This window comes from Chamaea fasciata, unplaced genomic scaffold (assembly GCF_029207755.1).
Source record: "Chamaea fasciata isolate MVZ Bird 193981 ecotype frontalis unplaced genomic scaffold, bChaFas1.0.hap1 SCAF_4, whole genome shotgun sequence".
Taxonomy (NCBI): Eukaryota; Metazoa; Chordata; class Aves; order Passeriformes; family Sylviidae; genus Chamaea; species Chamaea fasciata.
Genome location: NW_027094089.1, coordinates 21,114,884 through 21,140,150, shown reverse-complemented (window position 1 = coordinate 21,140,150; position 25,267 = coordinate 21,114,884).

Below are 25,267 nucleotides of genomic sequence, written 5' to 3'. Positions count from 1 at the left end.
GCGCTTCAGACACTCCCAAGCAGCAGCTCACCCTTGTTTATTGAGGTCTTCGTCTATACCCACAGTGTCCCTTGCAGCATGAATCACAGGCCTTTTGTTTATGCTAGGGTGTTTCAATTTCCAACACAAGTTCCAAAGAAACTGCCACTGTCCATTGACTTTATTCTTCTGCAACTCTGCCACCTTGGCAGATGTCATGTGGAAAATGCAATCAAAGCAAATACTGACACTGCAGGAAATGTGCTTGGCCGTGCAAAGGCATTGCTGTGCTCTCTGCCAGAAGCTCTGCTCTCCATCTCCATCCCACTGCTCCAGTCTTTTCTGGGCTCAGATATTTCACCCCATAATCATCCTGCTCAATATGTTATCCAGCAAAACTAACTTTGCTTGTTTTTAGCAGCTTTGCCCTAAGCTATGCCACAGGCCAATATTTATTATTCTGTAAAACATGCTGAAATTTTGAGAAGATACATGACTATATTTCTGCTCTGTTGTGGCAAATCATGCACCTTTTCTCTGCCAGGAGGAAAGAGATTTCTTAACACGTACACAGAGGAGTAGAGACAGATTTTACAGAAAATGCCTGCAGTAAAAGGCCTGGGTTTAGGCGTCTTGTCATTTTCTAGCAGTATTCAATTAGTTCCTTGTTCAGTGTCAGTAGAAAGTGTCCCATGGTGTGTTTGTTTAACTGCAAGAGCAAGTGGTGCTGGAGGACCACAAATGCATTTTTCTAATAATACACACTTCCCATTCTGTTAAGTCACTATGGAACACACATAACTGAGACTGGATTTTCTTCATGTCCTTCTGCCTAGAACTCCATTTATCCTCCTCTGGAATTTCTGCTACTGTACTGAGTGCTGAGACCTCTTTTTGGGCTACATTTCTCTAAATACACAAGAACACTTGATCCCATTTTATCAGCAGTGAAAGAAGGAAAAACTTCTCTCTCTTTCTCAAAAAAAAAAAAAATCATTTGGTCAGGAAACCTACAGACCTTTGTGATTACAGAGTGGGATACCACACATTTAATTTTAGCCATCTAGAAGTCATGGCATCTCACCTAAGCTATTTGTCTGGTCTCTTTCTATAATCAGTGAAAGGAGATAAGCCTGTCTGGTCATGACTCATTCCACCTATTTTAGGTTGGGGTGAATCACCCCTTTGCAGCTGCCTTGCTCTATCTGTTGACTACAGAAGGAATAAAAACATATCCCTTAGACCAGATATACTTAATCTGAAGCATCCAGAGTTACAGCTGAAATCACCCACTCTTGGTACTACTGAGAAGCACAGTCAAGGAACCCTTTCTGCTGCCTGGATATTGTCCTGTGTGGGGAAAGGATTGAATGATACCAACAATAAAATTATGCATCTTCATTTCATGTTACTGTGAAGTACTCCACTGTTCCTTTTAGCCTATTACATTTTCACCTGTATACCGTCTGTGAATGCTAGGGAAGTTTTCCAGCAGTTAAAAAAGTTGTCTGAACGCAGCAGTGCCAGCTGTCCCACCCATGTCCTTCATTCTTCCAGAGCAATGGAGAGGTCTCCACAAGCCACACTGGGGACATGTGGAAAAACTAAAGGCCATTTCCTCAGGAACTTCCAGTTCTGGACTGCTGGCAGACTGCAGAGGCAGGAAGAACACAATGTATGATATAATGTATAGAGTAACTATAAATGCAACTAAGAATCACAGTGTCTTTCCTATGGGTTTGACCTAGAGCTCCCTTTGCTCTGTATCCCCTTTTGAGCATGATAGCTAACTTTGATCTTTAATCCACAGCTGCACACCAATATATTCACAAGTTAAATACTAGCCCAAGTGAGATGTGAACCTGGCCCAGCTCCTCACTAGGTTTCTGCTGCCATCTTGCTCAGTAAGAACAGCCATGGGGTGAGACACCTTCCCTAGCCCAGGTGGGCCAGCTTTTGCTCTGGCTGGCTGGCTGGCTGGAGCTCCAGACAAGAAGGTCTGTAAAGGGGCATTGGATAAATGCTGGGGGATCAGCAGACCCCCCATGGGCATGTGGCCTGGGCTGGCCCTGTGAGAATGGCATGTGAAGCTGAAGTGGGGCGCGGCAAAGGGAAAAAATTCAAGAAAAACAGTTTGGAGGTAGGGAAAGGCAAGTGGTTGTTGTTTTAGCACCATGTAATATCGGTTCACAATTGCTGTGATTATGTCTCAGTAGGTGCTTGGGTGGTCTTATTACTCTTGTGCCTCTGTCACTGGCTAAAATTGTTTGAGCAATGTGTAAATTACCATTAAATGGTATCCACCCTAGCTTGTCCCAGGGGTTGATTTTGTTACTCAGAAGGACCTGGTTCCAGGCCAAGGCCTTTTCCTCAGGATGCCAATGTACTATGTGGCAAGAGCTTCAGTTTCAGAATTTTCCATCCGGGCTTTTGAATCCTAAGCAATTGCCAAGCTGCATGCCAGGCTGGTTAAGAGCTTGCTCAGGGTAGCAGACCAGAGATGGTTTAGCTAACATTTTCCCACAGTTACATAAGGAGGGTGTAGAATACCACTTAGGGAGGAAAATTTAAGCTTGACTCCAAAAGGCAAAGTGAATTTCCCCCATCTCACCTGTTGTATCTGAACAGCTCACTGTCACTCAATAGCTGTTTCCTTCTTCTGTCGAAGTGCTGTTGCAGAAACCTCTTGTAAGAGTACATTCCCTGGCCAAGAATATTTGCTTCCTGAGTATTTCTTTATCAGTCCTGGCTGATTTGTGGTCTCTTGGTTTGCAGCTTCTTCTTTGGCTTCCTTTTCAGAATGTCCAAATTGGCAGCATCTTCTGCACTGGTTCTGCACTGTGTTCAGTTCTTCCTCAGGGCCTTCCCCTGGCTGCAGCTGCACAGTCCCATCTCGGCCAGGCAATGCAAATCCAGATTCTCACCAGCCACTTGTTTAACATTGCTTTTAAAAGAGCAATGATGTGAACTCTTGGATACCTGGGGAAATTCCTGTTGGAAAGTCTTACTTAGAAGGACTTCCTTTAGTAGTGACTGTAGGAAATGTTCTTCCCTCTCCATCCTACCAGAACTGGGTGCGATCTCTCTGTCGTCGTTCCATCCTTGGCTGAATTTCAATAGGAGGATACAAATAGGATAAGAATGGCATGACAAGGGATTTATTTTAAAAAGTCTCCTCAAATAATTAATACGAGGATCAGTCTAGGGGAAAACTGTTATTAGCAATTCACATGTAGGTGTTAAGTATCAACTCCCAAAATCTGCTTTCATGAGTCACCTTAGAGTATCCCAGTGCCTTGATACAAAGAACAATCTATCTGCAAAAGAGTTGCCATGGAAACATAAAAATAGCTCTGGAAGGGATGTTGAAGGGCCAGCTAGTCTCTTCCCCTCCTACAAGATAAGATCAAATATAATTTAACCATTTCCGACAGATGTTCTCTATCCTATTCATAGAAACCCTCTCAGCTTCCCAAGGCAACCTGCTCCATTAGTTCAATTTTTCTGAAAAGGTTTCTAGACAGCTAATCATTCTTCTTGGCATCCTTATTCCCCTTGGGTCTACAACATTTCCAAAGAACATTTGCCCCAGAGAGATTCAGGTCCTGTGGGTGAAGCTCTAGTAGTGGCAATTTGAGGTGAATTATTACTTTCTGATCTTATTTATTACATATCAGTGTGGTGTTTACATTTTTTCATCAGTATGACACTGCTGGCACATGGCAGGACTGTGACTGCCAGAGCTCCCAGAGCACATGCTCCTTCTGCAAAGGAGAGTGAATGGAGTGTAAATACATTGTTCAGTTCTAATAGAACATTACCAAGTGGGCCTTCCCTTCCCACAGCTCTGGAAACCTTTCATAGCAGACTAATTTGGACAGCAGGAATGATGGCGAAATTTAGATTTGGACTGAAATGTTTGTAGCAGGGACAAACACCACATCCTTACGTACAGGTTCAGAGTTCACTGCCTGGAGCCCCAGATGCATGTGGAGCAACAGGTCCACAGTGGCTGTTCCCACGCACTCAGAGGTGACACCTTCCCTCTGGGAAATCAGTGTTTGTGTCCCATGTTTGCCTGTGAGCAGGGCTATTGGCAAGGTTCGCGTGTAAGATTATTGATTAGGTTGTGCTTGGAAAGTTGAACCACCCAGAGCCCACAGGCTGTTTTGTTTCCTGTTGGAATGTGTCTGCCTGGGGTGGCGTGTCTTCTCACACTGTCTTAACTAGTTTTTTCCTCTTGGTATTATTAAAAAAAAAAAAATTAATGAAATTTGTTGGATTAGTTTATTTAAACTCTTTTACCACTGAAAAATATGTTTTCACTGCATGTGCTTTGTAGGGGAAAAAAAAGGTGTTTCTTAAAATTTCTCTTTAATTCATACACTGAAATAATCTAGTTTGGACATTGCATTTAATGTTTCAGGGAAGTGATGCAATCTTGTTTCTTTATACCTTTGAACTTTTCTGTACACAGGCTTCTCAGCTGATTTACATCTCCTGTGATATGATTCCTACAGTATAACTGTCTCTCTTCATCATGATGGATGATGGTGATATTTACAGTTCGATAAGCTTCTATTTAGGATACAATTAAATTCCAACTTCTGTTTTTTAAGGAAAGTATTTCAATGTCCAGCCTCTGTGACAGTGAAAAGCTATCTTTTTTTCTTCAGGGAATATTAAATTATGATACTCTACTGAAAATGAAGTTTGTTCTCTGAGCAACTCTGTGTCTGACTGTGGACTTGAGAGGTACCCATTTGCAGCAGGGCTAGTGGGATGCCCTGCTTTGATGACACTTATCCTTTATCAAGGAAACCATCTTGCTTGAAGATATCTCCTGGCACCCTCATCTCCTCACCCAGGAGGTACAGTCCCTTTACAGCAGCACCACCCTGCTCCCTTCCTCTCTGCAGCTGCATTCTCCCTGAAGGTGCCTGCTGGGCTCACAGTTGTGCTGTGATTAATTGGCAGTACTGCCCATCAAGTTCAAAGGGCTGCAGCCATTTCATGTGGCAGAGGGGCAAAAGGCAAGCTTGTTGCCAGCTTTTTTTAGGCACAAGTGAAACATTAAAGTTCCTTGGCCATTGCAAAGCAGTGCTGGCCGTGTAACCAGCAATTTCGACCTGCCTGCTAACAGGTAAATTAAACTCTGCAAGGTCATGTTGTTTTAGTGCTTGGACAGGCATTTGACATCTGGTGAGGGGTGGATGAGTACTGATAAGTGCCTAGATATGGTTTAAGGAAAAATGTGCCTGGCCAGAAAGAAGAAACCCATAGCAAGGGCAGCTTGCAGTGACCCCAGAGCAGCCATTCTCACCATACCAAAGGGTACAGAGTGCCACCACAAGCATCCCCCGGGAACTTGTTGCTCACCTTCGGGCAGGAGAGAACTGCATGGAGGGGGTACTCTGCATCCAGGACACATCTGCCTGTGCCAGCTGCAGGGGCCAGAGCAGAGGCTAACCTCCCCCTGAGTGCATTTCATACTAGGACACCAGCAAGGCCAGTGGGTAATGTGAACCAGGGACAGTTTTTGCTAGGCCAAGAATGTGGGCGGTAACTGAACACAAGCTTCTCTGTGCCTTTTGCTCCTGGGACACCAACATTCCCTCCCTGAAAAAAATGAGGATCAATTGGGACTCAGAAGACACAGCAGCCAGCATCTGAGCTATGATGAGCCACATAGCCACTGCAGGTGTCTGAAGGATATGCACCTTGTCCTCTCCTGCAGATGTTCTCTGGAAAAGGACTGGCTCATCTATGACCAGAGACTGTTGTGTGTCCCCTTAGACAGATGGATGTGTGTCCATCATATCCAGGCTGAGTCACAGGATTGAATGTCAAATCATGACAGGCAATCACAGAAAAAGGGGCTTGTGTCAACCATATGGTTGCACGTCTGAAGACTGAGGTGTTCAGTTCAATAGGTCCTGTGGGAAGACGGTGGAAGAGCTGGAAAGGTGATCTCTGAGTGGCCAGAGGAGGTTACTCTTGCTGCTTATGTCAGCATCTGCTTCCCTGTGTTTCCCCTGAGGCTGCTCTGTCCTGGCCTGTCTCAGCACCAGTTCTCACACGTGGGCACTTTTCCATGACGCTGTCTAGTTTCTGCTGCGGAAAAACACAGCAGCAAAAATGGTTTCCCCATTTCAAAACAAATTACAATAATGAGGATAAATGTAATTTCTCTTCCATTCATAGTAAGCACTACCTTTTGCATAATTAAGTTACAAATGCCCAGTGAAAGGGGGACAAAACTGTGTGCTCTAGATTAGAGGCAAGATTTCTTAACTAAGAAATATGACTCAATTCTTTGAATCCCTCCATCCCTACACAGTATAAAAGAAAAATGGGATATCACCTTCCTTCCTACAGCTGGTACAGCCAAGACTTTTGAGACTGTCTGCCTGAAGTTGTGTCCCCAAGAACGCTGTTCAGCCATCTGGATAAGCTGTCTGATTTTCAGACATTCTGAGCCTTTTACAATTCCCATGTGATTCTGCAAACAGAAGATCTTGGCCTCTGAGCTATGCTGTTAAATTAAGCAGCACCAGGTCTGGCTGTGATTATTAGAGCTAGAAAAACCTCCATTTGTGTTCCACTGCATGCCAGGCAGAGCTGGCTGGTGTCCCGAGCAGACCTGTGCTAGGTTGCCTTTTCAAGCAAATTTGCACAGTTGTACTCAAAACAACCCCGAAAATGTGGCCCCACATGTAAAAATACTGTGATAGGACTCTTATAACTCCAGTATCAATGCAAAGCAGCTCTGAAACTGGTGCAGATATAAGCATTGGAAGTGATGAAACATGCAGTGGTGGAAAAGTCTGCTAGGATATGGATATCTGAGGAATTTGACATGCTCTGAAGAATGGAATTGAATTTGCCGATGTTTCAGTTCTTGAGATGGAAGAAAAAGTCTTGTTTCGACACATGTTTCTAGTTTGTATACTAAATTGCTTTCACTTTGATAATCTTTAATATTCAAACATTTTTAAATTCTGCATTACAACACAAAATACAAACACTCCCATTTTGTCAAAATGAAATCATCATAGGCTTGAGATAAGTTTTCTCTTCATAAAATGAATTCAGAAGGTTTGTTCCAGCTTCAAATGAATCAACCAGGAAAATCTTTCAATCTTTCATGGAAAAGAACTTTCTTCCTCCAGACATATGTCAGCAGCTGCTGCAGCTGGTGTGTCTGCCTGGATCAAAGGGATCAGGAAGGGGTGGTGAGACGGCGTAGCATTCATCCAGCATGTGATAGTGAGAGCAAGAGTTAGTGCCTGGAATCATGACATCATCATAAAAATTACAGAAAATCACCAGAGTCAAGGGAGAGCTTTGTGTCTGTTTCCTGGCTTGGAGAATAGTTACTTTGCAAACTGGCTGTGGAAGTATTTAAGAACAGGTTACAGATAGTAAAACCTTTACATTTCAATGGGTGCTTTGAATTAATGGGGAATAAAGAGTTTAAAAGTTAGACTGATATTTCTGCAGATCTGCATATGGAAATTTGAATATTTGAATCACTGAATGGGATACTTGGCATGATGGCTTTTAGAATGATTCTGTTGTTATTCTCTGTATTTTCAAGGAACATTATGCTGCCAAGGTTAATTCAAAGTCATGCAGAGTTTGCCATCTCCCAGGTTGCTTAGCTCAAACATGGCCAGTGAGTTCGTGTGACTTTGAACTCATGCTGCCCTCCTTCCTCAGCTTTAGCTCTTTAATGGTGTCGTTTTGTTGATTCATTGCCTGGGAGTGCAGAGATAAGCTTTCCTTTTCCTTGCAGCTTAAATCCTTGGTGAGCACAACATAGCCTGTATGATTCAGCTGTCTGAAACCAGAGCTCCCTGAATTTGGAAATGAAGCATCCCATGCCCGTCAATTTTCAGAAAATCAACGGGAGAAGCAGTTAAGAAATTACAAGTTGCAGTCCTGCGGCTTGAGAGAGAACCGAGCTGGGTGTTGCTTTATCTTACTGTGCCGCGTTACAGTCCATGGCAGCTCGGGCGTGTTTGAGACATTAAGCCATGCCTGCACCTGGGGAGGGAACCTCCAAAAAGAGGGTGGGATGGAGAGAAGGGCAGGCGGTCAGGTCAGCTCTCCCATACTTGTCGTAAGCCCGTCAGTGAGTCATTGCCCTCACATCCTGAAATCACTGAAGCCTGCGTGTCTCTGCGGCTCCGACTCTCGCTGCCAAGCGGGCGTCGGCCGCCAGCCCTGCAAGCTGCGTGCGCTCGCTGGAGTGGGTGTGGTGAGCCAGCGGGGGAACCACGGGCACTGATGGTCGGGAAGCAAGAGAAAAAGCTTTGCTTCAGGAACACTCGTGTCGGCTGGGTTTGTGTATATGCCTGCCCAATGCTTTGCAAAATGTCTTTTGTCAGAACTAAAATGGCATTTTGAAACAAAACGCAGTGACTTTTGATAGCAAAACTCTAGGTGTAATATTGGGAGTGGGTTCTTTGGAAGGTGAAGGGAATGTTATTACTGTCTAGAATTATCTCAAGGGAGGGTGTGGCTGATCAGGCAAGTGCAAGTCACCTGAAGTGGTATGGTGGTAGAACAAGAGGCACAGACACAACCTGGAGCATTAGAAAGAGTGAAAAACTTCTTCATCATGTGGGTAAGCAAATCTTGAAGAAGGCCTTAGAGATGCAGGGAATCTCCACACTGAGATTTTCAGTACTCAGCCAGAAAAGTGTCTGAGCAACCTGGTCTCACCTACTTGGAACAGGGTGATAAACTGCACAGACTCCACTTGGGTGTCCATCCCAAAATTATTATTTTTTATCATACTACAAATGTGACTAGATGAAGGCAACATGTATTCCTCAGAAACAAAAAAACAACCAAACAAACAAACAAACCCCTCAAACAAAAACAAAACCCACAAAAACCCCAAACAAAAAAAAAACCAAACAAAGGGAAAAAACAAACTCAAAAGAAAATTCCTAACAAGAAGAGTAGCAGCAGTCCTTCCCTCCTTGCTTGCATCTCTGCTCCTTGATATGTGTTGCCTTCTCCATCATGTTTGTTGAGCCTTCCATCGGGCTGCCTTGGCCCCAGCCCCAGAGGGCTATTAGGAGGTGGTGCTCCGGGCACGTCGGGTCTGTCAGACTGAGGATGGTCACGGTGTTTGAAGGGGCCGGGATGCGGCAGAGAACGACCCTTTTTCCTTTCAGCGATCATGACCTGTTCTATTTTAACTTGAGACAATGCATCCAACCTGGATCCCAGTGAGGGGCCTGCAGTGCGGGCCATTCACACAACCAAAAGCACTTGCAGACACAGTAGCATCCGTCCTGCGGTCCACCTCCTCATTTGTGGGGCGATTATGCCTCAAGAACTCACAGCAAACATTAGGAGCACTACATACCTGTGTGCTCACGGTACAGCACTAGAAGAGGCTTCACTCTTCAAGGAGCTAATCCAAGGTAGCTGTGCAGGGACCTGCTCCATTCCAGACCTGTCACTGCCCTCCAGCGGGTTCTGCTAGAAGTGCTGTGTTCTGTGTCCTTCCCTGCCTTTGGCGGGTGGTAGGTCCTGGCCTGACTGTGTGTGTCCCTGCTGTCATCTGTCCCACCGGCCTTTGCAGACGGAGCTGCAGCTGCCAGGTCACTGCCCATCAGAGCCCAGGGGCCCTTGTGCCAGTGCGGTGACGAATGTCTCTTTTCACCGCCAGTGCCCGCAAACACTGCGTCTATCCCCTGTTATGTGAAGCTGCTCAGAGAAAGCAGGTTTGGGATTTTTTTTTTTTTTTCCTCTTCATAGAGAGTAATTCAGGGCATTTTCTGTGTGGTTTAACCCCAGCCATCAGCTTGGCCCAAGTGAGAAAGCTCGTGGGCTGAGGTAAAGACAATTCAACAGGCAAAGCAAGAGCTGTACACAGAAGCAAAGCAGAACAGGAATTCATCCACTACTCTCCATGGGCAGGCAGGTGTTTGGGCACCCCCAGGGAAGCCAGGTTCCATAACACATGATGGTGACTTGGATAGACAAACACAACCACTCCCAGTGTCCCCTCTGCTTCCTTCTTCTCCCTCTGCTTTATATATTGAGCCAAATGGTATGGAATGTCCCTTTAGTCATCTGGGGTCAGCTCTCCTATCTGTGTCCCTTCCCAGCTTCTTGGTACCCACAGCCCCCTCACTGGTCGGTGGGGTGAGGAGCAGCACTTGGCTCTGTGCAAGTGTTCCTTAGCAATAACAAAATCATCCCTGTGTTATCAGTACTGTTTCCAGCACAAGTCCAAACCACATCTTCATACCTGCTACTGTGAAGACAACTAACTCTACCCCAGCCAAAACAGCACACAGGACCAATGGCTACATCAAGGAGACTGAATACACCCCCACAAGGCAAAAGACCACTTTGTGAGCTCCTGCTTTCCCAGTTTGCCAGCTGCTGATGTGGATGGTTTTCTCCAGACACACAGAGACCATCTGGCAGCAGCAGACTGGTGTGAGCACTAGCAAGGCATCCGCTAGACTGGGCTGCTGCAGAGATAGCAGCTTTTCCACAGGAGTAGTGCTCGCAGTAGTGAGTAATTCAGACCCTGAACCAGAGCACTGTCCTGCAGGCAGGGGTGGGAACCACTGGTCATGGAGGAGACTTGGGCTTCCTGTGCTTTGAAGGAGGCAAAAGCCTGTGTGAGCATGGACTGGGGACTGCCTCCCTGCTCACACGCATCACTAGAGGGAGACGGAGCACTGTCTCGTGGCACTGCCCGGAGGAAGCTCCTTCAGCACCATTTTCCATACCTTGTCTTTCTGTTTGAGGTTATTAGTGGGAAATACGACATGGCGGAGCACGCTGGAGCACTCCGGGCTCGCTGGGTACTTGGCATCTTCGGCTGGGACCCCACTGGGCTGACTTGCCTTGCACCTGGGGCACCGAGCCTGCACCGACACGAACACACCCAGTCTGTTAAGGAGCGACTGTGTTAGGGTTTGTAGCCAACGTGTCAGAGTACACGAGGAAGAAGAGTGAAGGACTTGGGAGGCTGAAGGGAAAAGCAGAAAGAGGTGCCACCAAACAGAAGTGTAAGTGACAGCGCGGGAAACTTGAAAACTGAGCTTGGCTGGATTGCAGGAAGAAAACAGGGTTTGAAGACAAAAATCTGTTCTTGCTGAACAGTATTTGTATAGATACAGCCAGGAGCGACCACTTTTCACATACACAACAGATGTCCTGGTTAAAGCAGCGGATGTGTGGGAGCTGAGGGGAGCCAGAGGGAGGACAGCAGGTGGTGGCAGCCACTCCTGCCTGGTCACATCAGATCAGAAGGGACCATCAGACAGAATTGGGGCTTACTTCACAGAACTTTGTCTGAAGGTGAAGTTGCTAGAAGCTGTCTCATCTCCCAATCCAAACAGCAGAGAAAGACACACACATGAGGCAACTCACTATCTCTTGTGTCTGATGTCTGATATAGATGGTGTGATTCATTCTCTCAGTTTTCTGTCCGTATTGGCTGCAGAAGGAGCCTACACACCTCACTGAGAAGAGCTGCCTTGTTGCTGGTTTGTGCTGGACAGACTGAGGAAAGCTTCTAATAGGATCTGCTGTATATCTTTGCCCCACTCCACACGAACCTGTTTCTCCTCCATCAAGCATAAACAAAAAAGCACATTTTCCATCAGGGCACCGGCCAGGCACACCAAAAACTGGGCAGTGCACTACTTGAACAGCTTTTTTTTCTGATTTGAATCCACCTGGGTGTAGGTTCTAGTAACAAGTCCTCCCACATATTTCTTTCCTAGTGTTTTCTCCACATGAGTTTATTTAATCACTGTATTCAAATGCACTCTCAATTTACATTTTGAAGCATTTTGAATGTTTCCAGTCCTCTTATCATCCCCAAGTCTTTTGAAATCTTTGAACACAACATTGCCAGCAGAACAGTCTGCCTGGATCCAGAGCTGGACTCATCAGCACTACTCCCAGGATCAAGATTACCTCCCTGATCACATGCATTTTTCCCTTGGGTGTAAATTCAGTTTTATCACATCACATCACATCACACTGGGAGCTTTTGCTGAGCTGTTGAACCACTATGAGTGTTGTGTTGTTTTACTGCTGAGATTCCCTGGACAGACTTCACCATATATGTCTCATATTTTTGTCTACAGCTCTGTAAATTTACTTTGGTTATGTTAGAAATACATTTATATGTGACACTCCGAAGAGAAATACTGTAGTATTGGAAGTTTTGCCCCAGTTTTTTTTCTATTTTATGAAATAAGGACTTTTGAGAAAGTTCAGTTTTGTGTACTCTGTATTTCAGTTCCTATATCTCCTTTATTTCTGAATTTTATTTGCCTCTCCTTTGCATTTTATTTGCCTCTTCTCTGCATTTTATTTGCCTCTCCTCCTGCTTTTTTTAGAACAGATGTGCAGATACAAATGAATCTGCCTATCTCAACCATTTGTTTCCTAGTCTTTGTCATATGGATTCTATTCCCAATTCAAAACTTAAGCAAGTTGGAGTGTTTGCATTTTGAAATATATATGGCATGTTACATAAGAAGATTATTAGCAAACAGCATGAAATCTAACTATCATGCTGTTCTGAGCAGGTGTGTGTTTCTTTGTTTTTGTTTTTGTTTTTGTTTTTTTCTGGCACATTATATTTTTACATTTATGCAACTGGTGTTGTAATTCTGTCTGATGTAAAAAAAATTGCTACAGATTCTGTTTGAGATATTCTGGTGTTTCCTTCAAACTCTGTACTGGAGATAGTAAGAATATGTCAGTCCCAGGACTGGATGCAGGAAATGCCTGGGAACTGGGGGACTTCATGTGACTGTATTTTAGCAGTGGGAAAATCAATTTTTCTTCTTCTATTTGACTTATCCACTTGTCCAGTAATGGCAACTGCAGTCCCATACTGCCATAACTTGTAAAATTATTTGAGACCTATGGACAAGAAGTGCATTTGTAAGCAGGGACTTATGATTAGGAAGGAGCAATTAGCAGTGTATCAGCTGTGAATGTGCTTAAAAGTCATGGCAAAATGCATGCAATTGTCCTCATGATGCCATCACAGTCCTGGGCGAAAAAAAAAAAAAAACCACAACCCTGCAGAAAGTGTCTTTCTGCAAAGAAACAGTAGTGGACAAAGAGGAGGAAGTGCTAATGAATGGCAAACAGCTGCCTCTGCCCCAGGGACTGCACCAACTCAGGATGCTCCAGCCTGGCTGGCAGCATAGTGGAGTGGCCTCCCTTTAGCTGCAAGGAAATCTGGCCTGGCCACAGAAGCCCCTGTGCTCTCCTACAAGTCTGTCATTGTAGCAACGTAGGGTTTAGATGGTGGTTGCTGCTACCTATTTCCCAATAAGCATGTCCTGTGGGAAAGCCACTTTGGGGAAGATTCAGGCAAAGCAATCAAGCTCACACATCCACACATGCCATGGCTAAGCTCAGCAAAAAGCGGCAAGAAGGGCCTTTGTATGATAAGCTCCAGAGAAAGTTTATTCCAGCACACTGAAAGGAATCAGGGACAAAAGACCTGGCCATGTGGTGTACACAGGGTTAAAAAGGGGTCAGCAGCCAATGACCTCAGGGCACAGGGGCAGTACAAGGGACAAGGCAAAGGGCAGTGACCTCTAGGGAAAACGGGGCTGGCCACCCGGGATGCCACCACCAATGAGGAAACAGGGAAAGGAGAAACCACGAGACTTAGGGACATACGGGGAAAAAGGAGACTGGGATAGATCACGAAGTGTTGCAAGGCACCATAGGGGAAATCTTTTCTTTCAGGCTAAGTGGAGACTTTATAGCAAATCTTTCCAGAGCAACGCCCTTGGGATTCCCCTGAGGGGTTCAAAGAATTCCACATGTCACTTCTGCACCTGTGGGTCCACCAAATTTCTCACAACCTGACCCTTCAGTGTGGCTTGTCCGCCTGCCCTGTCCAGCTAGGCCAGCTCTCAGTGAGATTGGCTGTCCTTTCTGCTCTCAAACCAAACTTCCCATCATTGGAAATCATTGCTCAGGGACCTGAAAAAACCACTCTGCAGCTTTCTCACAGACATCCAAAAGGTTGAGGTACTACAGGTCTCTCTTATTACAGAGCCTGGGAGATAAACCTGGTTAAACAGAGCCCCCCTGTCCTTCCCTGCTGAGTGAGAGTGCTGCATCAGTGCCCCAGCCTCTGAGAGCCCTCTCAAGTAGCTGGTGTTGCTGTGTGTGCTGTCTCCAACCTCAAGCAAATGATCAGCTATGGAATTGACAGAGTGGGTCATTAGGCAGCAGGGAGAAGGAAAAGAAAAAGGAAGAAAAAGAAAGGAAAATGAAAAATAAAGGAATAAGAGAAGAAAAACAATAATAAGGAAAATAAAATAAAAACAGAAAAAATGACATAGAAATAAAAAGGAAAGGCCCCAATCCTTATGATCAACACATTACAGATAGCAGCAGACAGTTTATGTCTGTCACAGTGTCTGGAGTGCCTGGAGGTGACCTCTGCTCAGCCTGAAAATCGAAATGGAGGGGCCTTGACTGCAGGTCATTGCACTTCTTTTCAAACCTTCCCTTCAGCAATATCTGGCTGAGCAAATTCCAGTACCTGTCAGAAGATGTGAACATCGGTGGACATGTTGCCATTACATGAGAGAGCTGCAGCTGGTTTTCCTCAGGTCATCCCAAGCCCCAGGTGAGGCTCATCTCTTGATGTCTTCTCTGAAGCAGGACCCGTCTCACCCTGGGCAATGGCCAGGCTCCTTAGCTGAGCTCCGTGTGAGCCTCCCTCTTGCACTTTGAGCAATGAGTCATCCATATGGCTCCTTCTGATTTCCAGTACTTTCAAAAGCCCTGGGATGTCTCTTCCACCCCTGCTGACACCCACAGTTCTCCCAGCCAGGATGAACACCAGCCCTTTGGTCTGTGGTCTGCCTGACCCTTTTTTTGCTGTGTGTGGTGTCTCCTTCATTGCTTTGCATGCCCGCCCCCCCCCCCCCCCCCCCCCCGCAGTTTCAGATGCTTTCATGGACCACAGCAGCTTCTGCTTGTTTCTCCCAGAAGAAATCTAAGCCATGCCCCAGTGTAGCCCTCATGGCCTGCCCACCCAGATTAACCCATGGGTTAACAATTAATAAATCCAGATACTGACATGCATTGAGAATAAATTGTGCCTATGGAAGTGAAATCTAGTAGCAGCTAACTTGCATGGAGGACATCACATGCCCCATACTTGCATGGATTTGCTTCTAATATTTCCAATACACATGCAACTATCCACTCTTGTCTCCATATCTTCTAATTAGGGAGGCTTTAGGATTCACAGTCATTACATTTAGTAATGATTGTGAATAAACTTCTAAATATCAAGATTCCAGGGCACAAAAGCTCTTTCATAGCCTTCATTCAGAACTGGGCTTCTGCTGCATTCTTGCCATTTTAAAAAGACCCTGATCTTGAACACTGCATCTTGTGATGCACAAATTTGCTACAGGAAAAGGTTTCTAAACCAACATAACCCATTATTGATAATACAATAACTCATTATTGATAATGGTTGTATTTTATCTATAGATCTCTGATCTAGGAAGTCTTTATTTTTCAGAGCCTTTGCCATTGCAAGGGATAAACACTGCACAGCATTGTTCAACATTATTGTATAAGAACAGCATATCATTTTACAGTATTCTGTAAACATACAGTAAACTCTGTTCCAAATACCAACTGGAATATGCAGGAGTGCATATTATCATTACTAATTCAGTTACAGTTCTGTTCTGTTTCAAATACCAACTGGAATATGCAGGAGTGCTTTTAAACACTAGCTACAAATTCCCCACTGGTACCCACTTCAAAGTAGTGAAATGTCCCCATTCCTCACATGCGATTCTTATTTCATCTGAAATGCACATATTTATACAGAACCTCCCATGACTGCGAGGAATCTGTTGAGAATTATCAAGTGTGTGTCCCAAATTCATAAATTATCCGTATACTCACCTAGACTATGGGCTCCTCTGCTACATGAACCCTTTTGACACAGTTCCTTCCCCACTCCCTTTCCCCAACCTCTTCTCCTGTTTCCCTGTTTATTCTCCTGCACACTGGCATTTTTGGCTGTGTGTCTCCATATTCCCACATGACCTTTTGGGAACAGAAGGTCACAATGTCTGCTGAGCCATTCACCCCTTGTTGTGTGAATGTGTGGTGCTGGAAGAGCATGTCTTGAATTTACAAAGAAAAGCCTGTTTATTTTTCTAGTTCTTTATGGCACAGGGTAAGTGATGCTGAGGACAGTCAAATTCCTGTTGTACTTGCAAAGTGGTGCCTTTAATTTAAGCAAGAAATGTCTTACATCACAGTTGTTTTCATAACAGATCTAAAATCCTTGTATAAATTACACTTCATTTTATACTACCCTAATTACTTAACTGATACTTAGCTTATATAGCACCATGTAAAGTGCTGACTGAACCAGTCCCATAATCTGTTCCCCAAAAGTTCACTCTTCCCCATGCAAACCTACTCCTAGCATTCATCTCCTTCCCCAGAAACGTTTCAAAACACACAGGTCAGCTACGTGAAGTAGTTTTTCTGGTTTTATTTATGCTGCAGAAGTGAACCCCAGTGTAGCCGGGCTCCGGATGGGTGGGTGCTGGTGTCACTCTCAACGAAAGCCATGGCATCAGCAATGTGGAGCATCCCTGTGGTTTTCCCAGAGTGGGGGTTGAGGGAGGAGAGAAAAGATCCCTCTCCTTCAACACAAGCAGATACAGCAGCAGGGGCCCCTCCACACATTGCAGAGATGAAAATACATACAGGAGATACACTTGAAATTAGTAATGATAAATGACAATGCTCACAGTTGTGCAAGATCGCTGCCCCACTGTGCTCCTGCCTTCAGGTGTTTGCACCTCTGGCAATGTCAGTCTGTGTCAGATATATCCCAGAGCAACCAGGGCAGCTCTATTAAAAAGGCACATCTATTCTTGCTTACATTGGGGTCCTGTTTTCCAGCTTCTCTTCACAGCTTTGAGAGGCTCTTTTCTCAAAACAGAAGGTCAGAGAAGAACCTGGAAGTAACAACTTCATCTGAAGTGTTTGTCCATACAGATGTAGAGGAGAGACATTGATGCTGTTCTCAGCCAGCTTAATTAACAGGAATCCCACTCCCTGCCTGTATTTTAAGATAGGGTAGCACCAAAGTCTTCTGTGCAGCACTTTGGTTTTTGACTCTAGCACTGAGAAGTTTAACATGGCTGTTACATGGGCCTGTAGCTCCGTCCAGGCTTGTTTCTGCTGAAGGGAGAGCTCTGAATTTAGAGTGGGTGGAATTTGACAGTGGGTGGAAGTGAGTTGCAGGGTTCTGAAGGTCTGCTTGAACAGGCAGGATGTGTCACCACAGTGGTTCCTGGCAGTGCCAAGACTGCTGCAGGGAGAGAGTTGTATTTTCCACCAGTCTTCAGACTATTCAAACCGCTCAAGCTTATTTCATAAAATCCCTTTGACAGTGATTTTCTGTTGTGACTACATGTGATAGCTGCAAGGGAGTACCTCTGTATCATCGCAGGGACAAGCAAGGGGAAGGACAGTTCTAAGAATTAACCTTCCCCTCAGGAGTGTGGACAAAAAACCTGTTCTAGCCTAAAATGGATGCAAAGCCAAAGCACCAAAAATATGGATGATAGAAACTTGCTGTTAGCTCCTCTTTCAGACACATTTTTTTTTCAGTCCCTTCCTACACTGCTTCAGGCAGTGCAGTGCCAACAAGTTGACTATTACTTCTTTCTGTTTGTTTGAATTAAGGCCTTAGACTTTGGTATCAGACTGTGGGTCTCATCACACAGGACATTGAACATACAGGTAAGAAACAAATATCAAGGTTTGGACAATAGAAAAAAAGCACTTGGACATGAAACACAAAAAAATACTTATTTTGCTGTTAATAATGTGTTTTTGTGGCTTTGTAGAATCATCTTCGTGTTCATTTTTAGGACATAGAGAATATGTTAGCCCTGGGCAAAGTGCACGCATCCAAATTTAAGTACTGAAAAGGACTTGGATGCACACAGACTGGCATGACAGGATGACTGCTCCACCAGCAGCCATCCTAGCTATTTTCAGTGATAGAAGTGCTCCAGAGAATGTGCTGGACCTTGAGGTTTCAGCGTCTGGGCAGGACAGTTCAAGCTGTTCCTCTTGCTGGCCAGAGGAACAATGCTGGCTCAGGATAACCTGCAGTTGTGGTTGGTCTCTGGGGACTCCTTGAGGCCAGGTAATGGTTTTCCTTGCTGGCAGTTGTACTGATGTGGAGGTGAATAGTGCGGGGTGACTGCAGAGTAAGGGGTATTGGCTCATATGATACTTGGAAACATGCAGACATTGCTGGTAAGTGTCCTGGCAGCTACAAGCAATCAAACAACTCTCTGTCTACCTTTCTTTGCCTTGATGGTTATTTTGAGAAATAGATTTCTTCTGTGGGATCTAACCAACACTTTCCACAGGGCCGGGGAAAATGGAAGGTCAATGCTGGCATAAGCACCACCATCCCAACTGCAAAGAGTACCCAAGAAAGAAACCAAAGAGGCAAGATTGGAAAACTCTCTTGGACTACTCTTTCTCTCACTCCTCCTCTTGGGCCCAGAAGATCATGCGTACATGGGGACTGGTCCCTGAGGTGTGCTGTGCTTGCCAGAAAGCCCTGGCTGTGTTGAAGCAGTGTAGAGTTGTTGCAGCCAACATTCAGGTTTTTGTGATATGACAGAAACAAGAACAAGTCCACACTTAATTAAAATAATTTATTTGGGGTTGTGCAAGTATTATGTGGAGCCCAAGGCCCAAAGCTGAAAGGTGCCTGTGTGACAGGTATTGTGCTCAGATTTTAGTGAACTTCTACCTCCTGTACACACAATACTCCATGGGCATCTTCACCAGTGCATCCTTTCAGAATTGCTCTCCCCAACAGTGATATGATCTCTGATTTATTCTGTGGGTAAAATGCAACCTTGGTGGCCTTTCTGGTAAGAAATTATTCTGGTTTTAACACTACTGTCTTGTGTCCAGGACTCCAACATGAAGTTTCCTGCACTGTTTCCCTGCCTAGTGCCTTTTTCTCTGTGTCAGTTTCCATTGGACTAGATCTTAGGGAAATGTTTCCTGCCTTGACAGAGCTGTAGCTTCAGCTACAGCTGTAACTGAAGCCTCCCATAGCTTCAGCTGTAGCCTCCCATGCTGTGGAGCTGAGACCCTGCTGCTGGAGACTGGAATATTTATTTTAAACTTATTTTGTCTTCCTCTAAGATATTCCCTTTATTTTCGCGTAACATAAAAACCAGAGCAGACAAAAGTCAAGCATTGATGCATATATTTACTTTCTGCAGTTTCCCAGATCTCACAGAAGACAGACACACCTGCATTCCTACATAAAGGACTTTTGACTGGAGAGCATTGATACCCTAACTTTGCATTTGCTATTTCTTTCTCCAGCAGCAGTTGCTTCCCTGATCTAGATGGGGGTGCATAACGAGTGTGTTAATCAGCTGTGGCAGTGCCCTGTGTGACTATGAAATGTACCCAGCCTCCGATTTCTTGTGCTAGTCTGTGCTCATCAAGTGGCAAGGACATCTTGAATGGGTATTGCCAGTTCCAGACAGCCCTCGCACGTTCTGTCTGCACAGGAAGGAACCCTCAAACAATTTTCATGAGTATTTTTCCATCAAAGTCTGTAATGTCATTGAAGTTGAAAACTTCTGTGAAACAGCCGTGATTTTGGACCAAAATCTCAACATGAAAAGTGCAAATAAGTAACTTAATGTAGTTCTGAAAAGCAGATAACAAAGAAAGTTTAATTTGTGCACCTTAGCTTACTCTGTTTTCTGCCTTTTAAAATCTTCACTTATCCTCCTTTTCTAATATTGTCACACTTTTACAGTGGGATGACAAAAGGAAAGAACCATTCCAAAAAAGTTGGAAGAAAACTACCTTTTTTTTCTTATTATTTCTCTTCACATTTTAAAACTTCACGTGAAAACTGAGACTTGATGTGAAACAAATGTCAGTTTTATTCTGATATTTTATGTAAGGAAACCAAACACTTGAGTGTGGAGAAAGAGGAGGGGATTGGAAGAAGTCACATTTTCCATCAGGCACCCTTAAGGTATCTCAACCATAACACCAATATCCAATTTTCCAAACACAACTTTGAAGTAAAGGAGAACAGCAGCTTCCAGTCTCCTCTGACTCTTTCAGTGCCCTCTTTCAATTGCTCAGAACAGTGTAATTTGTTTGCCTCACCTCACATTCAAAATTCAGACAAAGTGAAGTTTTGGAACTCATCTTGGACAAAGCAATAAGCAAGGACTGCAGTGTGGTGGAAGTGTGCAGCTTCTGGTAGCTCTGCTCTGCTCTGGGATGGATCCTGGAGGCCCTGTGGCCATACACCAAGCACTGAGCCCTGAAGAACACAGCAATGATGCAAGACTTCTGCTCTGAGTGTCCTCCTGGGTGCCACTGCTGCAGACACGTGGATTGCAATAACTTAGGTCACTCCAGCGCCTGCAAAAAGCACATTCCATGCTGTGCAAGTAACAATCAAACCTGAGGATCGTAACTGCAAAATGTTTTTCTGCATAATATAGACTCTAAGACACCCTTTACAGCAGACTAGTTGAAATAAAACATCCTCTTTCCCAAGTCTGAGTCTGTGAGCACACAGAGTTTGCCCAGCTTGCCTTGCCTTCAGCCACCCACTTCATCCACTTGTCCGGACTCCTCAGAGGAAGCTCTCACTAAGGGAGAGAGGCAAAACCTTGATAAACAGCAGCATTCCTCTCCTAAGCCATGGAAAAGGATCTCCACCTATGAGAGTGAACTACAGGATGATGAACAGCACAAGCTGAATAGCCCAGGAGATCCCTGTTTACATTCCATGGTTTGCCCATGTCTGCTCCGTAGCCCAGACACTCTTTCATATATTGGCTCACACTGCTCTGAGGAAAACAGAGAGGAATTTTCCACCATTGCTATCAGGTGTTAGCCACAGCAATGTGAGAGCCTGGCTGCCAGACAGCTTCCAGCTGGAAGCAGGGTTTTCAGCACAGTGCCATCTAACCCCTTTGGGAGCAAGTGATAGGAAAGCAGTCCAGAGAAATGCAGCTCCTCAACCAACCAGACAATGATGGGTGGTGCTGCTTGGATAAGAGGCATCCTGAGGAATATACTCAACCTGATGTTTAGGGATCAGAATAAGCCTTGAATGTATTTTCCATTCTCAGTAGTTATAACTTCTTGAGGGTCATTCCTACACTGCAAGACTGGTGGAGAAATGTGGAATTAGCACTGCTTTTACCAGGTTTTAAAAAAGCCCCATAGACTGGGCATTGTTTCTTTAAAATGAGAAAGTGGTTGTGATTCAGCCCTATGTGTCCAAAAGATCAGGTTAAAATATTCCAGTCTAAGTCTGCCTTGAAAATAAACATTTTCCTCCTAATTTAATTTCTCTGGCATATAGTTAATTTCTCCTAATCATCTTCTGGGCAGGAAAAAAAACTCCTGTGATTGACAGCACAGAGAGCAACAGATGGTGCTCCTTTTGTTCAAGCAAGACTGAAAGGAATAACCCTATTCAATAGCATTGCTCTATCACCTTAGTCACTTTTTTTTTTTTGTGATGAGCTATGTCATTACCTTTAAGTCAACGATTCAGACATACACTAAATTTGAATTTTAAAAAAATTTCCATATTTCTAGTTTTGTATTCTTTTCCAACACTTGTCACAAGTTTAAAAGCAGATGGTTTCTCACACAAGCATCTATATGTGTGCTGTAGTACCTAGCTAGACATTCATGGTGCAAAATTCTCTAGTGGTTGCTCAAGGATTATGATACTACTCACTACACTGTACCATGTAATGCATGTGGGAGCCAAAAACCCTAAGTTTCACAAGCTCAAAATAAGTTAGTTGCATAAGTAATGTATACAGGAGCCCCAGTAATCCTAATGCATAGGAAATATCCTGTGCAAAGGAGAATTTCAAGTTCTTACTCTATGGTTTTGGTAATTTAAACTAGTGATCTCTCTGTGTTTTCTGATCTTGCTCTTTCTCTCTCAGAAGCATATCTAACCCACACGGCTGCTCAGATACATCCTCCTCTTGTGGGCTGGAGAAAGTTTCTGAATGACCTTCACAATCCTCCACAAGCAGCTCCCGAGATATAGCTTAGTATTGAATTCCCAAATTTTCCCTTGGTCCTTGGGGCCAGCAGCAGCTTCTTGAGCCCCTCCAGCATCCTACCTGCTGAGCACAGAGTGCAGCTCCTGAAGTAGCCCCAGACCAGAAAAGAAATATAAACTCTTGGCTGAGCAACAGAAGATGAAAACACAGGTTTAAGGACTTTCCTCAAGTGAGACCAGAACTGGAAGTTTGGTACTATGCTGGAGAAAACAGCCCACCCCTGTGACCATCACAGGGCCAGCACAGGGAGAGCAGCTGCTGGCAGTTCTTGCCAGAAGCAGCTCCAGCTGGCCCAGGTTCCCTGGCAACATCCTCCCACAGATCCCACTCCTGTGTCTCATGCCAGGTTCAGTTCCGGTTTTTCCTTAATTAAAAGGGATGTGTGGCATGGGGCAGGATCTGTCTCCTTCATCACCAAGCTGCAGGCAGACAATGTACTCCAGGCATGGGGACAAGTGCGGCTGCCTCCTCTCTCTGCTGATGAAGATGGTATCAAATAATTATATTTTAGATAGCTGGGTCTGGCCTGAGCTGAAATGTTCCTTCCCCTTTTTCACCCTCTTTGCCTTCCCTCTGCTCCAGTGTCACAGTCCACTGCAGAGATCCATACTGGGCAAAGCTGAGAACTCCTGTGACAGCTCCTGCTGCTCTGCTCACTGCACATGGAGCATCCTACTTGCTTTGATAATAATGTCAGATCATTAGAAATTCTGGTCATTTTGGGGTTTCCCCTCCTCAGAAGCAAATATTTCCTCTCTGCAGCGCCCATCATAGATAGATGTCATGTCACATAGCAAATTTCCTCAAGGCATGAACCTGCTTGGATGTAGAAATTAATTTACAGCAGGATGTGCAACTAAGCAGAAGAGTGTATTTTAAAATACATTTGCATATGTGGTGGGCAGTCTCTGGCTCATATTGCATTCACTGAGGACTCAGTTCAGGCTTGCTGCTAGGGAGGAGGCAGATGAGGTCCCTCTCCCGTGTGGCTGCTGTGCCGAAGCAGACTGGCACAGTTGTGTTTGACAGAAGCTGTGAGTCTAGCAGTCTAGCAAACTGTTTGTGGCCAACTATAATTTAAACTTTAGCAGAACACTTCAGATTTTCCCAGCTCCAGCTACTTTCACTGCTGTGGGATAGTAAATCTGTGTTTCTGACTTGCATTGGCACTTCTCTCCTGCTGGCTTGGGTGAACACCCTTAGCCTGTCTTTGATGCTCCTCTTTGCACAACCTCCTGACATCCTTCTGCCGAAGGGAATTGACTTTTTCCTGTTTTTCAGGAAAATGTGTGCTTTCCTGTTTCCTAGGACACAGGTAATCTGTGTCATGTGGTATGTTTCGGGAGGCAGGGGGAATGGGAATGAGAATCCCATCAGCTGCATGACAGTAACGTCACTTTTAGAAATTACTTGAAAGGATGGAGTTTCATCTTTCAGAGGCACCCTGAGAAGTGCATATTTTCTCTGAAAAAACCCCAGCCACTTAAAGGGGGGATCTGTGGCTGGTCTCCTGCATCAATCTTGACAGTAGACAAGTGAAACTCAGTCTTCAGAGGGGCAAAAACCTGCTGCCCTGGGGAGAGGGGGTAAAATTTGCCCCAGCCCCAATTCGCCCAGCCCCTCCTCAGCTGGTGGGGATGATCTTGGTCAGCGCCATCCATGTTCCCTAATGGGGTTGCGGTCCACCAGCTTCCAGCAGGCAGGCAGGCGGCTCTGCTGGCTTTGCTGCTGCAACAGCAGATATATTTCCAAAGGCTGCTGTGGGGTGCAGAGTTTCTCTCCCTTGCTCACCCTCATGATGCTGCTGCACCCTGGCAGCTGCCAGCTTCACCCACGGCTACAGCTGGCCACAGGGTGCAGCAAAACAAATGAGCTGATGGCAATGATAGCATTGCTTTTCCTACACCCCAATCTCATAACTCAGCCCGAGGTGGAGGCAGAGGCTGGGCTTGCTGCCTCGTGCTTTGGGAGTGTCTTTTCTCAGAGATTTGCTAACAATCTTGTGGCTGATCCTTTCATAAAAATACTCATGTTTCTTTCCCACCAGAAACTGAATTTGACATTACTGAAGAAGTTAATAGAAATTACAGATGTGGAGTGAAACTTGCTGAGCCAAAAGTGTCCCATTGCAGATGAACTCTTGGCCATAATTCAACATGCCATCTGTTTTTCTTACGAACTAATGAGCTACATTAAAATAAGATCATTCATTTAATATCTGCTTTAGCAGCTTCTGTGTCCTGAGGTTTCTGAGGCTTTTCTAGAAATGTGCTAGAGAAATCAGCTCTCTTTATTTCTCTCCAAAGCCTGTGTTGCCTGAATGAATCTAATCTATATATGAAAAAATAATACCTCCTATGAACACATCCAGACTTCCACTCTTAGAGTCACAGAATTAATTGGACTGGAAGTGGTCTGTAAACGTCACCTACTCCAATCCCCTGCAATTCAACCTGATGTTGAATGTTTCTAGGGATGGAGTATCTACTACCTGTCTGGCAACCTGTCCTCGTGTTTCACCACCCTGACTGTAAAAAACTATGTCTTATTAGCCAATTTAAATCAAACCCTCTTTATTTTAAGTATCCTTGTCCTATCACAGCAGACTCTGCTAAAAAGTCTGCCTCGATCTTTTTATAAGCTTCATTTATGTTTTGAAAGGCCACAGGAAGGTTTCAGGAGCCTTCTCTTCTCTGGACTGAACAATCTCATCTCTCTCAGGCTGTCTTTACGAGAGAGGTGCTCCAGCCCTCTGACCATTTTCAATCTCACCAGACAAGAGACCTCACCTTTTTATCTTTAAATTGCCAAATATGCCAAGCTGATTGGCTTCTCTAAACAAAAAAAAATTAAAACCATTTTTCTCTTAAACAGAAACAGTAATAAGTTAAAAAAATTAAATTCATTAATATACCTTAGCAGCAATTGATTTGGAACAGAAGACTTATCTCTGTGAGCTTTTACCTGGTAAGGCTTGTAGAAATAAATTATTTCTTTCCATAAAGTATTATTAAAAATTAAAAGCAACATATTTTTCCATAGCATGTTCCTAAGAAAGTAAATTGCCGTAGTCGTGCTGTGGGAGG